Genomic DNA, 14910 nt, shown 5'->3' on the forward strand with positions numbered 1-14910 from the left:
ATCATCGGAATGTCGTCTACTGAGAGGGGACAAATACCAGCAAACAAGGGAGAACACAATCAATGCAATGCAACAATATGATGCATGAATGTGACATGGCAATATGATGTGGTTTGAACTAATGCAACTAGCAGCAAGTTAAATGGAGTTGGTTTGAACCCTAAGTTCAAATTAAAACTCCATATGTGGATATTCATATGCCATTTAATTGAATTGTCCTAAACAGTAGTCATAAGTTGTTCTAACATGCATGAAAATGCTACAGATGGATAGATTGGATTTTTCTGATAATTTTTCATATATAAATTATTTAATTTGGAGTTACGGTTGAATTTCTATAATTTTTAGAAGTTTGAATCATTTTCTGGAATTTCCTATATAAGAATAAATCCAGAAAATAAGTTACTGCGTCAGCATGACATAGGTGTGATGTCAGCAGGTCAACTGGGTCAGCCAGGTCAAACCTGATCTGTGGGACCCACTTGTCAGTAGCTAATTAGACTAACTAATTCTGATTAATCCTAAACTAGGTTAATTAGCAGAGGGCCCCACCTAGTCAACTAGGTCAGCGGGGTCAAACCCGCCGGTCAACGGGTCAAAGCCTGCCGGCGTTCAGCCGCCGGCGAGGCCAGACGCGGCGGCGTGCTGCGGGATTTGCCCACAGGGCGCCGTTTGGTGCACGAAGCACAGCTACGGAATGCGGACGCTCGTCCGCATCCAACTGTGATGGTGGCGCGGCCGGGGAGTGGCCGGAGTGGTGCCGGCGACGAGCTCGGCGGCGGCCGAAGCTCGGGTGCAAGTGGGGATGGGGCTGCGGTGCGCAAACGAGCAAGGCGAGGTGCCACGGAGGCTCTATGCGATGCGGGGAGCGCGTTGGGCGCATGCCCGGGACCAAATGGTCACCGGAGCATCACCGGCGATGAGTGCGGGCGGCGGCGCGTCCGGGTGAGTGCGGTGTGGTCGCTACGGTGCGCGGCAGAGCAAACGGAGAGGGGGAGGATAGGTAGAAGCTCACGGTGATCGTCGTGGGGTGGACGGCGAGCTCGGGGAAGGCCGGATGGCGACGAGTCGACGATTCGGGGAAGGCAGGAGGAGGTGGAAGCAGGAAGTGGCCGCGGGTGCGCGCGCAGGAGACACGCCTCTGCCTACTGGCGCGAGGAGGAAGGCGACAGGGAGGAGGCGGTGGTGGGCTGGGCCGATCAGCTACAGTGCTGGGCCGGTTGTGCTGCAGGTAAGCGCTAGGTAACTTTCTTCTCTCTCTCTTTTGTTTCTTTTCTATTTCTGTTATTTTGTTTTGGTTTAGTTTGGAAACTAAACCATTTTAAAACTTCTGTAAATTTTTATGTGAGCTCAGAGAGCTAGTCCAAGGTCACATGCAAACTTACAAAATATTTGAACATTATTTCTTATATAGCAGAAATAATTCCAACCCAAATATATAATTGATTTAAATCAAAGACCCAAAATAAATTATTTCTCTGACTCCAAAAATATTGGTTTGAATTTTCCTCATGCCAATATTTTCACAGAATAACAGGAACATTTTCTTGGACTCATTTGATGAGATTTAAATGTTGGTTATTTTTAGAGGTTTTTCTGAGGCTTTTGAAAATTCCTCAATTCAAGTTTCATTTGAATTTAAACATGATGCACACATGGAAGTTGGCATAGGTCAGACCAGAATTAGGGATGTGACAGTTTACCCATTTCAGCCTCTGTCCTCTTTTCCCAATTGCCGCATCGGAAACAGGGGCACCAAGTTTTCCTCTGGCCATTTGCAAATGCGGCTTGCACAAACCCCTTGGTTTTTGTGAACCATTCAGCGCTCCATTTGTTCCTAATCCCACTCGAGTATGTGTAGATTGGGTTCATTTTCCCAAGCTATGATCCGGATCCGACGCAAAATTTCGGCAGCACCTCCCCGCTATTCTCCTGATACACGTCTCTGCAATAAACAGAGAGGATGTGTACCCGGAGAACAACAGGGGAGGCACTGACGAAATTTATGTGTCGGATCCGGAGCAAAGCATATGGGAAAACGAACCCAATCTACACATACTCGGGCTGTCCATGGATAGCGTTGGACAATTCAAAAGAATCAAGGTTATAAATATGCAAATGCATGCATATTTATAACTATGACGCTTTCGAACGGGAGACACATATTGGTTACGCATACTGATGATTCAAGACACATATATAGCTAGCTACCAAATTTCATGTCATTTGTGCAAATAATTAATGGGGGAGAAGGACATGCCATTTGTGCTCACCCATGAACGAAGGGGCAGAGCTCGTCAAACGCACGGCGAGGTCGTCGAACACCAAACCTCGCAGCGACGAAACAACTGCACATTTATATCTACCCGATCAACACAATTATATGTGATGTTTTTCATAACAAAATCGAAAATATATGACCTAACTAATAATTCACAAATATATAACCCCGTCAGCCTCTGGAAGGCCAAAGAGCACCTTTTCGGGAGGTTTAGGGGGTCGGGTTGTCATGTCGGTGTCGGGGTGCTGTTTCGGGGTCAGGTTGTCGTGTCGGGGTCGGGGTGTCGGGGTGTGGTGTCGTGGTCTATGTGTCAGGGTGTGGTGTCGGGGTCGGGGTGTCGGGGTCAGGGTGTCGGGGTCAGGTGTCGGGGTGTGGTGTCGGGGTCGGGGTGTCGGGGTCAGTGGTCGGGGTGTTTCCTTCTATCCTTCTTCTTCTTTCCTTCTCTTCTTCTTCTTTTTTCTTCTTCTTTCCTTTCTTCTTCTTCTTCTATCCTTCTTCTTCTTTCCTTTCTTCTTCTTCTTCTTCTTTCCTTTCTTCTTCTTTCCTTTCTTCTTCTTCTTCTTTTTTCATCTTTTTTCTACTTCTTTTACTTCTTTTCTTTTCTTCTATTCTTCTTCTTCTACTTCTTCTACTTCTTTTCTTCTTCTTCTTTTTCATCTTTTTTCTACTTCTTTTCTTTTCTTCTTTTTCATCTTTTTTCCACTTCTTCTTCTTTTCTTCTACATATTCTTTTTCTAACACTAACACTAAATTTTCTTCTTTTCTAACACTAAATCTAACACTAACACTAACACTAACAATTAAACAAGAATTAAACAGCAAAAAAAGAAAAACAGCAAAAAAACCTCACCGGAGCAGGGGGCGACGCTGGCGCCGGGGTGGTGGGTGGGTGGGGGCGGCGGGGCTCTGGGGCAGTGGGATGGCCGGGTGGCGGGGGCGGAGGCGGCGCCGGGCGGGAGGGGCGGGGACGGGGGCGGGGGCGGGGACGGGCGGGGGCAGCGCCGGGCGGCGGGACGGTGGGGGCGGTGGTGGGTGGGGGAGGGGGTGGGGGCGGCGGCGGCTGCGGGGGCGGTGGCGGGGGCGGCGAGGGCGGGGGCAGCACCGGGCGGCGGGGGCGAGGGCGGCGCGGTGGGGCGGCGGGGGCGGGGGCAAAGGAGGTCGAGGGAGAAGAGATGAGTAACGGGCGGGGGAGGGGGCTCGACCGTTAGTTAGGTTAGTTAGGGTAGCCTTTGCCATCCGCCCTCCTTTGCCGTCCGCTTTTGTTCATATTTGCCGTCTGCTGCGGACGGCAAAGCGGGGGGACGTTAAGTATTTTTTAACCAGCTCCTCAGTGGGGCCCCCCTCCCTCTTTGCCGTCTGCTAGCGGACGGCAAAGATTCTTTGCCGTCAGCTAGCGGACGGCAAAGAACAGGCTGATGGAAAAGGCTTTCTTTGCCATCAGCCAGTTCTTTGTCGTCTGCTTTCGGGTAGCTGATGGCAAAGAGCTTCTTTGCCGTCTGCTAGCTGATGGCAAAGAGCTGGCAGATGGCAAATTAGCTGATTCCAGTAGTGTCATAACAATCATCATAGCAATCATCCTTCGGTAAGCACGAAGGGAAACGAAACAATGTATGAGTTGAAGAGTTACTCTCATTAGAAGGCGGGCACGGGTAGCTAATCCGCTCTTCCTCCTTTTGTTCTTCGCTCTCCTCATCATCTTTTTCATCCAATGAGCTCATAGTTTCATCAATTTCTTCTTCCATAGACTCCTACAAAATATTAGTCTCTTCTTGGACAGCGGAGGAGTCCTCAATATATGGTTTAACATAGGCATTAGAAGCATAATTATCATAACAATATTTAAGTATGGCAAAATTTTCAGATTTGTAAAGAGTAGCATCATACGTTTCAATCAAAGAAGCAATTTCATAAGCACCCTTAAAAGCAACAAATTCTTCAGTTTGTTGAACATCATAGTAATTATAAACACGCTTAGCATACGAAGATACGATTCCATTATCAATAAACTCACATTGGTAAGGAAGGTGTTTCTTAGGGTTTTTAGAACAACAAGTAACATCATATATTTCACATAAATTCCAAGCATAGCATTGCAAACAATGAATTTGATCTAGTAATAGTCTCCCTTTTTTAGATATATGGTGTCGCACATAACAAGCATGCTCATCTAAAGATTTGCCCTCAACTAAGCTAGTTGGGGTTTCAGCATGAGCACAAAGGGATTGAAGATGATCCAAGTAAAAAGCTTCAGGAGTGTGATAGATTTTGAGTGGTTCTTCAACCATTGGTGTAGTAGGTACAACTATTTTTTTGGTAATTCGTGTTCCATATCCATAACTAAAGATAGAGAACAACTTAGAAAAGCAAATAAAAATTACTTAGTGATAAAGCAAACAAGCACACACGAGAATATTCACCCCACGCTATGACTCCCCGGCAACGGCGCCAGAAAAAGGTCTTGATAACCCACAAGTATAGGGGATCAATTGTGGCCTCTTTCGATAAGTAAGAGTGTCGAACCCAACGAGGAGCTAAAGGTAGAACAAATATTCCCTCAAGTTCTATCGACCACTGATACAACTCTACGCACGCTTGACGTTCGCTTTACCTAGAACAAGTATGAAACTAGAAGGACTTTGTAGGTGTTGTTGGATAGGTTTGCAAGATAATAAAGAGTACGTAAATATAAATTAAGGGGTGTTTAGATAAAGAAGCAATAAAGTAAATATAGCGACTGTGGAAAAGTGGTGGTAGGAGTTGTGAAATTATCCCTAAGCAATTGACTACTTTACTAGACCGATAGCAAATTTTATGTGGGAGAGGCATAAGCTAACATACTTTCTCCTCTTGGATCATATGCAATTATGATTGGAACTCTAGCAAGCATCCACAACTATTAAAGATCATTAAGGTAAAACCCAACCATAGCATTAAAGCATCAAGTCCCCTTTATCCCATACGCCACAACCCCCTTACTCGGGTTTATGCTTCTGTCACTCAAGCAACCCATTATAAGCGAATCATGAAAGTATTGCAATAACCTACAGCGGGAATCCCTCACGCTTGTGCGACACGGAGGGAACAATAGGATAGCAACATAACCACAACCAAATTAAACCAATCATAGCAATTCACCAATTACCGATACCACAACGAAAATCTACTCAGACATCATAGGATAGCAACACATCATTGGATAATAATATGAAGCATAGAGCACCATGTTCAAGTAGAGGGTACAACGGGTTGTGGGAGAGTGGGCTGCTGAATATAGATGGGGGAAAGTGATGGATATGTTGGTGAAGATGATGGAGGTGTTGGTGTAGATCGCGGTGATGATGATGGCCCCCGGCGGCATTCTGGCGCCACCGAAAGCGAGGGGGAGAGAGCCCTCCTTGTTCTTCTTCTTCCTTGACCTTCTCCCTAGATGGGAGAAGGGTTTCTCCTCTGGTCCATGGTCTCCATGGCGTGGGAGGTGCGAGAGCCCCTCCGAGATTGGATCTGTCTCTCTGTCTCTCTTTGTTTCTGCGTTCCCTGATTCTGCCCTTTCACCGTTTCTTTTATATCCAGAGATCCGTAACTCCAATTGGATTGAAACCTTCGCCAAGATTTTTCTCCGAAAATTAGCTTTCTTGCGGCCAAAGAAGAGCAGTAACCGCCTTAAGGGGTGCCCACGAGGGTCAGGGGCGTGCCTGCCCCCTGGGGTGCGCCCCCTGCCTCGTGGCCCCCTCGGGCACCGTCTCGCGTTGATTTTTCTTCCAAAAAATCATAAATATTCTAAAAATATTCTCCATCCGTTTTTATCCCATTTGGACTCTGTTTGATATGGGGTTTCTACGAAACATAAAACATGGAACAAACAGGAACTGGCATTGGGCACTGGATCAATATGTTAGTCCCAAAAATAGTAAAAAAAGTTGTCAAAAGTATATGAAAGTTGAATAATATTGGCATGGAACAATCAAAAATTATAGATATGACCGAGATGTATCAGCAGTGCACAAATAGGATTCATGCATTGCAAAAATGTGTACACATGTAGTACAGCACTCTGACGAATGATGTGCACACATACCCAACAAAGCAGTGCACACCGTACACTAGAAAAAAGAATACATAAGAGTAAAAACACGAAAAGAAAATGTGACATCTATATGTAGTGTGAAATATGTGAACATGCAGTACACAGACATAATCAATGCAGTGCACAAATGATTTACTAAGCAGTGCATGCCCCTACATTTGAAAATTTAGCAAGACAAAAAAAATACACCTACAGTATAGCACTCTGACAAATGCAGTTCACACATACCCAACAAAGCAGTGCACACCGTACACTAGAAAAAGAATACGTAAGAGGAAAAAACACAAAAAGAAAAATGCGACCAGCATGCAGTGCACAAAAATGCACATGTATATGTAGTGCGGAATATGTGAACATGCAGTACAGAGACAGTATCAATGCAGTGTACAAATGATTTACTAAGAAGTGCATGCACGTACATTAGAAAATATGCAAGGCGAAAAAACACAAAGAAAAAAATTGACCACCCAGCTGAAACCAGGCCCCAGCCAGTCTCGTAGTAAGTCTACGCCCACAGCAGGCGAGTCCGTTCTGAGTGACGATGCATGGGGTCGGGCACACATGGGCCCACAGGTCAGAGGGATAGAGTAGTGAGCACCGTGTATAAGCGCCCAAATAAGTAACAGAGGAGTTCGATACGGATGCCTCGCCAGGGCTTATAAACAGGTCGTGTGTGCTCTCCGCGGGCGAGGTGGGACTAAATATTAGGGCGCACACAGAGCGCGCGGGAACCAGCCATGCTGACAGGCCGACTTGAGCCGAATACGTCTTCACTCCCCAAACACAGGCCCAACACGCAAAAGAGAGGCCACTGAAAATTAAAAAAAATCCCACATGCCACTCCCCAAACACAGGCCCAACCACGCGTTCTGTAGTTCGTTGTGACACGACAATGCAGTTCGCTATATTCAAGTAAGCACTGATGTTGCTTCTCAAATGCATTTGCGTACACTGAATCAGAATCAATCCAACACCTAACACCAACCACAACATTTATTACTTCCGTTGCTCAATTGGGTGCATAAAAACCAATCCATTCATGCTCCAGACTAACACAACTCCTCCCCCCGTTCCTCTTTTTCTTCAAATCTTAGATTTAGGGTTCCTCCCATCCCTAGTTGTTCCCTGAAATTCCACTGAACCCACCATGGATTGTAAGTGCGGGTGTTTGGCAAGGATGGCGCCGGTAGCGGACACATGCGTGTACGTAGAGGGTCTAGAGCTCACCAACACCGAGTGGCGCAACATGCTCGGGTGCCTGATGATACCCAACAGGGGCTTTCGGGCACCATTTCTTTATCACCTCACACCCGCAGACCTGCAGGGAAGTTGGGTATGTTTTTCCCTCATAATTTTTGACACAATCTAGGCTGCAAATCCACATCTGAATGTATATTTTCATCAATTTTTTCAGTAGTATCAACAAATACAAACAGAATTTGTATTGTTGTTCAGATTTGTTAGCTATTAAGACTACATAGTTCCACCTATTTTTCTTCAGTACCACACCAGGTATCGACACTAGTTAGATCAGAACCCCAACACATGAACAAGAAAAGAGGTTCAATAGATCAGTGTTGCAGTTCTCTTAACATGTTAGCGAAGTACACTCTAAATGACCTTGCAGAACAAACATATTACAGTATAATAATATCCTACTAAAACTACACGTCAATTCCATATATAAATTTGTTCATACATTGCAACTACTTTATTAAATAGTAGTCGTATATATGTACATATTTAAGTCGACATAAACAAATCATCCTAAATATAAAAGAAAAACATTTGTTGTTTACTTAAAAATTCTTTTTCCATCCATGCCAAAATGCAGAAACTGTCATCCATAATAAAATTTCCTGCTCCGAGTTCATGGAAGGTTACCTTGGAGACACAACACAAGAATGGGTATGCAGACATGCAAGCTGACTACCACATTGACTCTGAAGACTGCATCAACATAACTACTAGCTAGAATGATTTTGTCTCCCAGAACGACTTTGAGGCTGGACAAGTGGCCATGGCATTTTTCTATAAAGAAGTAGACTCCCTCAAATTTACCATATTTTCACTGTAGGTTTTCTAGGATAAACGCTAAAGCCATTGGTGGGATATTCTAATGCTTTGCTTATGTTGTATGCTTTTAAAATTATGTCGATCAGAAGGCTTGGACGGTGCCTACTTAAAGTATGCAACCTCATCTGCATCATTTTATCACCCTTTTTAGACAAGTTGTTGCTGACAGAAATGCAGTTCTCTCATACACACAGTACGGTCCTTATATAAAAAAATGCAATACTTTGAACAATAAAAATGCAATGCCAATGGTCGAAAACTTTGTAGTTAACCTATGTTCTTTAACAGAATTCTCATGGTATGGAGTTTAGAAGAATTGACATAAATACAAGAAATAGCAGCATAACTATTCTACTAATGCAGTACGAAAGTGCATACTATGCAGTTCTCTGAAATGCAGAATGCAGTCTGAGAAAAAGAATTATCTCCTAAGCTGTCATTCCCACTATAATACAGTTACATTAAAGTCCACTACTTAACAAAATGCAACACACTACAAACATATGCCAGAACTGCAACAATAAAATCAAAGTAGTACAGGTCCAGACATGTAGGAGACTAACAGAGGTGCCAATTCCACTCGCAGTTCGATAAGTGGCCAAAACATTCTGCAACCACTCAAATTTGAACAATTACCCACCAAAAAATACATCAAACCCACTACCACTTCGATGAACAGCATGAGCTATTTTAAAAAATGCACACCAAAAAGACGAACAGTACACACGCAATACGTTGAATTCAAACCAAAACAAGAAACTAATTACAAGATTCAAAACGAATCAGCGCACAAAATCCAAAAATACAACAAAAACAGACAAGCGGACAAAGCTCACACGCCTAGACAATCAATTTTGCAGAAATTGAAACTAACTCCTAAAAATTAGACAAATTGTAGAGTAAACGGACCGATTAAAATGAACGCAATCAAATAATTCCTACTAACAAACAACATCCGAGCACGAAAAAGTCGCATCCGACGCAAACACGAACGAACAGAGAAAGCTCATCCGCCAAATCGCTCGATTTGCAAAGATTCTAGTCGTTTTTCCTGTAAATTACAAAGAATAAAGGTCAAATGAGATCCAGAAACAAATTAAGTCATCCCGCAACACCTGATTCCACATAGAAAACTTGGACGGACCGCCTGAAAATGAAGCAGTTCTCCCGTGAAGCATTGCAGTGCTCATCGTAAAGAGGATGCAGTTCGCTTCTATTGAGCATGCAGTGTGAAAGTGTTATCAGAACAACTATTCTGCTAATATTAGCATAATAGACTGGCTGTGTGTGTGTATATATATATATATGTGTGTGTGTGTGTGTGAGTGTGTGTGTGTGTACATATATACATACATACATTACTTTATAGTGATTCACAATTAAATTCTTCTAATGTTCAATAATTTGCATGTTTTAAAAAGATATTTATTTATGGCTATTTTTACTTGATTAAATTTTGAATGGAATTAGTCTATATAAGAGTCGTGGTCTAATATGTTGAAGCAGTGTCAGACTGAGCTCAGAACTTTGTTAAACAAGATGCACACATAGATCTCTTGCCAATCGAGTTAGCAATGACTTCTAGTTTGCAGCCATGGGCTCTCCTCCTTGTCCTTCTCCTCTCCAGCGTACTTAGCCTGGGAGCGCCAGCGACGGTGTTCAATGAGAACTTCATGTCGGTATGGCGTGCTGATGGTTATCACCTAGCCAATCAGGGGACACAAGTTTCCCTCACCATGGATAGAAACTCTGGTACATATCACCATTTCTTTTTCCATCATATATGATACTTCATCCGATCCATAATGAATGTTGCAGCTTTGAACTTAAGTTGAACCAACCTTAATTTAAAGTTGTGGCACTTTTATTGAATTGGAGGGAGTACTTAACACACTTTCTCCTAAGCATGGATGATCAGGAGATTATGTTAATCATGTGATTTAAGTGGACTCCAATTGATTAAATTGACTAAATATTTGTTTCTTTGCATCTTTGTCGAGTGCAGGAGCTGGATTTAGATCAAAGATGATGTATGGTTCAGGGTTATTCCACATGAGGATCAAGTTACCTGCCAAGTATACTACCGGAGTTGTAACGGCCTTCTATGTATGTGCTGACACATCTTATATGCTCAGCCATTTCCTTTGATTTGATGAAAAGCATAAGTCAGATATATATATACATTCTTGTACAGCTAGCTCATGACAAAACCCGAGTATGGTGACCACGACGAGGTGGATTTCGAGTTCTTGGGCAACGTCGATGGCAAGCCAGCGGCTCTCCAGACCAACATCTTCCTCAACGGCCAGGGCTATAGAGAGCAGAAGTTCTACCTCTGTTTCGACCCAGTAGCAGCTATCCATGACTACAAGATACTCTTGAACCAACACCAGCTAGTGTAAGTCATCGACCGGGTCCCTATTCTTTTTGTTCTTACTCAGCATATATATCACGTGCACCTCGATCGTAGGATGCTTGTCGATGAAAAACCCATTCGGGTGCTCAAGGACCTAGCGGGCTGCATGCCGGCCTACCAGTTCCCGACGGGACGATGAGAATCCGGGCAAGCATCTAGGATGGCTCTCCCTGGGCGACCGACAATGGCAAGATCAAAGTCGACTGGAACTGTGCGCCATTTACCTCTGCGTTCCAGAGGTTCAATGTCGACGCCTGCCCCGCCACCGGAGGTGCGCCGTGTGGCTCACCCAACCTATGGTGGAACAAGTTTTGGGACCTATCACCCGCGCAGAAGGCATCGTAAAAGAACGTCAAGCGCAAGTACATGACCTACAACTACTATGAAAATAAGGAAAGGATCAACTACCATCTGCCGGTAGAGTGCAGCTACAACTAATTAATAGCTTTCTATGTGGCCATATACAAATTTATCTAACATCTAGATACTCAGCTGAGAAGAGACTACTTCAACCTATTCTAGCAATATGCAGCGGTTGAAGTAGATTCTCACAAAACCTCTTCCCAAACTATACAAAGTTCTAGATATTAGATAGAATGTATCTATCAACTCTATATTATATAGCCAAATAAGAATTGATTTTATATTATTTTCGACAAAGGATCCATATAAGGGTCAGTAGTTTATTAACTCTACTAAGCGAAATGCATCACTGGTCCATTGACAATTGGCTTGCTGATGATCGAAACTTCAAGTGGTTTACGATGAAGATGCATCGGATTATATATATTATTAGCACACAACCCCTTGATTCTGCGAAGTATTTACAAAAAATAGCATATTTGAAGTCGGTGTTGCACTGAACTACTGTTTTTAAAACATCAACAAGAAAACTACCAATTTCAACTAATCTTGTTGCATAAAACTACGAACAACATTTATTGACTGTTTTAGACGATTTAAACACATTTATGATAAGTGAAACCCACCCGTCAATGTTGACATGACAGAAAATTCAAAGCCATTTATTTTGACCATTATTACATATGGGGACCACGTGTTAGCATCAACCTTCCACCTCCTCCTTTCTCTCTTTTTTTGGCTTTTCCTCAAACAAGTAGAGCAGGTGAACTCTGGCAATGCACAACTGAACATTCCCCTACCACTCTGGAACGAGGAAGTGGACGGTGACACGCCAGCGGCGTGCATGCAGAAATAGGTGCACGGGGATGTTCATCTGGGCTCTCTTCAATGGCAAGAAGGACGTAGTGAGCCATCTTTGCTGCACGCTGCTCGCTCTCTATGTTCCCGAGTGGACGTGCACCGTCATGCTAAGTGGTTTCTGCATGCCTTCGATGTTGCACTAGTGTCCGGGAGCACCTAAGTGGACGCCGCCACCTCCAAGCTCAACGATGTATACACACGTATGGGCACCGGCGATTAGCTAGTGACGACGCACGCATGCACCGACATGTGTGTGGCTGATGCTTTTGTTGGGGAACGTAGTAATAATTCAAAAAAAATCCTACGTGTCACCAAGATCAATCTAGGAGATGTTAGTAATGAGAGAGAGGGAGTGCATCTTCATGCCCTTGAATATCGCTAAGCGGAAGTGTTACAAGAACGCAGTTGATAGAGTCGTACTCGCGGCGATTCAAACCGCGGAAGATCCGATCCAAGCGTCGAACGGACGACGCCTCCACGTTCAACACACGTACAGCACGGGACGTCTCCTCCTTCTTGATCCAGCAAGGGAAGAGGAGAATTTGAGGGAGAGCTCCGGTAGGATGACGGCGTGGTGGTGGAGCTTGCGATTCTCCGGCACGGCTTTGCCAAGTACTACGGAGGAGGAGGAGGAGGAATTGGAATGGGGAAGGTCTATGCCAGGGAACGGTTGCGGCTGCCCTCTCTCTCCCTCACCATATATAGGGGAAAGGGGAGAGGAGGATGTGCCCTAGGGTTTCCCTAGGGGAGGGGCGGCGACCACAGGGGAAACCCTAGATGGGTTTGGGCGCCCCCACCCCTAGGAAACTTGGCCCCCAAGCCGGGAGGAGCGGCTTCCGTAGGGGAGGCGCCCCCACTTCTCCAAGTTACATGAGATGGGGTGGGAGGGGCGCACATCTCCTTAGTGGGCTGATGTGCACCCTCCTCTTGGCCCATAAGGCCCCCCAACGCTTGCCGGAGCCTCCGAAACTCCTTTCTGTCACGTTGGTCGTCACCCGGTACTCCGGGAACAATTCTGGACTCCAATACCCTTCGTCCAATATATCAATCTTCACCTACGGACCATTATGGAGTTCCTCGTCACGTCAGAGATCTCATCCGGGACTCCGGAAACCCTTCAGTAACCACATACTATTCCGATTACAACTCTAGCGTCACGGAACCTTAAGTGTCTGGAATCTACGGGTTCAGGAACCATGCAAAAATGACCGAGACATCTCTCCGGCCAATAACCAATAGTGGGATCAGGATACCCATATTGGCTCCCACATGTTCCACGATGATCTCATCAGATGAACCATGATGTCGAGGATTCAATCAATCCCGTACATAATTCCCTTTGTCCATCGGTATGTTACTTGCCCGAGATTCGATCGTTGGTATCCCTATACCTTGTTCAATCTCGTAACCGACGAGTCTCTTTACTCATTCCATAACACATGATCCCGTGACTAACTCCTTAGTCACATTGAGCTCAGTATGATGATGCATTACCGAGTGGGCCCAGAGATACCTCTTTGTCGTACGGAGTGACGAATCCCAGTCTCGATTCGTGCCAACCCAACAATCACTTCCGAAGATACCTGTAGTGCACCTTTATGGTCACCCAGTTACGTTGTGACGTTTGATACACCCAAAGCATTCCTACGGCATCCGGGAGTTGCACAATCTCATGGTCTAAGGAAAAGATACTTGACATTAGAAAAGCTCTAGCAAATGAACTACTCGATCTTGTGTTGTGCTTAGGATTGGGTCTTGTCCGTCACATCATTCTCCTAATGATGTGATCCCATTATCAATGACATCCAATGTCCATGGTTAGGAAACCACAACCATCTATTGATCAGCGAGCTAGCCAACTAGAGGCTCGCTAGGGACATGTTGTGGTCTATGTATTCACACATGTATTACGGATTCCTGTTAATACAATTATAGCATGAACAATAGACAATTATCATGAACAAGGAAATATAATAAAAAACCATTTTATTATTGCCTCTAGGGCATATTTCCAACAGTCTCCCACTTGCACTAGAGTGAATAATCCAGTTACATTGTGATGAATTGAACACCCATAGAGTTCTAGTGATGATCATGTTTTGCTCATGGAAGAGGTTTAGTCAAAGGATCTGCGACATTTAGATCCGCATTTACTTTACAACTGCACCAACTGACTGCCCCACCATTTGAAATATACACATATCCGGTTTGTGACTTGGAGTCATCTGGATCTGTGTCAAAGCTAGCATCGACGTAACCTTTTATGACGAGCTCTTCGGCACCTCCATAAACGAGAAATGTATCCTTAGTCCTTCTCAACTACTTCGGGATATTCTTGAATGTTGTCTAGTGTTCCATTCCAAGATCACTTTGGTACCTCCCTACAAAACTTATGGCAAGGTTCACTTCAGGTCTAGTACACAGCATGGCATACATGATAGAGTCTATGGATGAGGCATAGGGGATGACACTCATATTTTCTCTATCTTCTACCGATGTCGAGCGTTGAGCTGCGCTCAATCTCACACCTTGCAATACAGGCAAGAACCCCTTCTTGGACTAATCCATATTGAACTTCTTCAATATCTTGTCAAGGTATGTGCTTTGTGAAAGAACAATGAGGCATCTCAATCTATCTCTATAGATCTTGATGCCTAATATGTAAGCAGCTTCTCCAAGGTCCTTCATTGAAAAACACTTATTCAAGTAGGCCTTTATGCTTTCCAAAAGTTCTATATCATTTCCCATCAACAGTATGTCATCCACATATAGTATGAGAAATGCTACAGAGGTCCCATTCACTTTCTTGTAAATACATGCTTCTCCATA

At 44.3% G+C, this 14910-nt stretch overlaps 1 pseudogene; it reads left to right on the forward strand.

Moving 5' to 3' along the window:
- Positions 1 to 10015: 10015 nt before the first annotated feature.
- On the forward strand, positions 10016 to 11295 carry LOC123065096 (xyloglucan endotransglucosylase/hydrolase protein 2-like; annotated as a pseudogene).
- The last annotated feature ends 3615 nt before the right edge of the window (positions 11296 to 14910 follow it).

This window comes from Triticum aestivum, chromosome 3B, assembly GCF_018294505.1.
Source record: "Triticum aestivum cultivar Chinese Spring chromosome 3B, IWGSC CS RefSeq v2.1, whole genome shotgun sequence".
In the NCBI taxonomy this organism is placed as follows: domain Eukaryota; kingdom Viridiplantae; phylum Streptophyta; class Magnoliopsida; order Poales; family Poaceae; genus Triticum; species Triticum aestivum.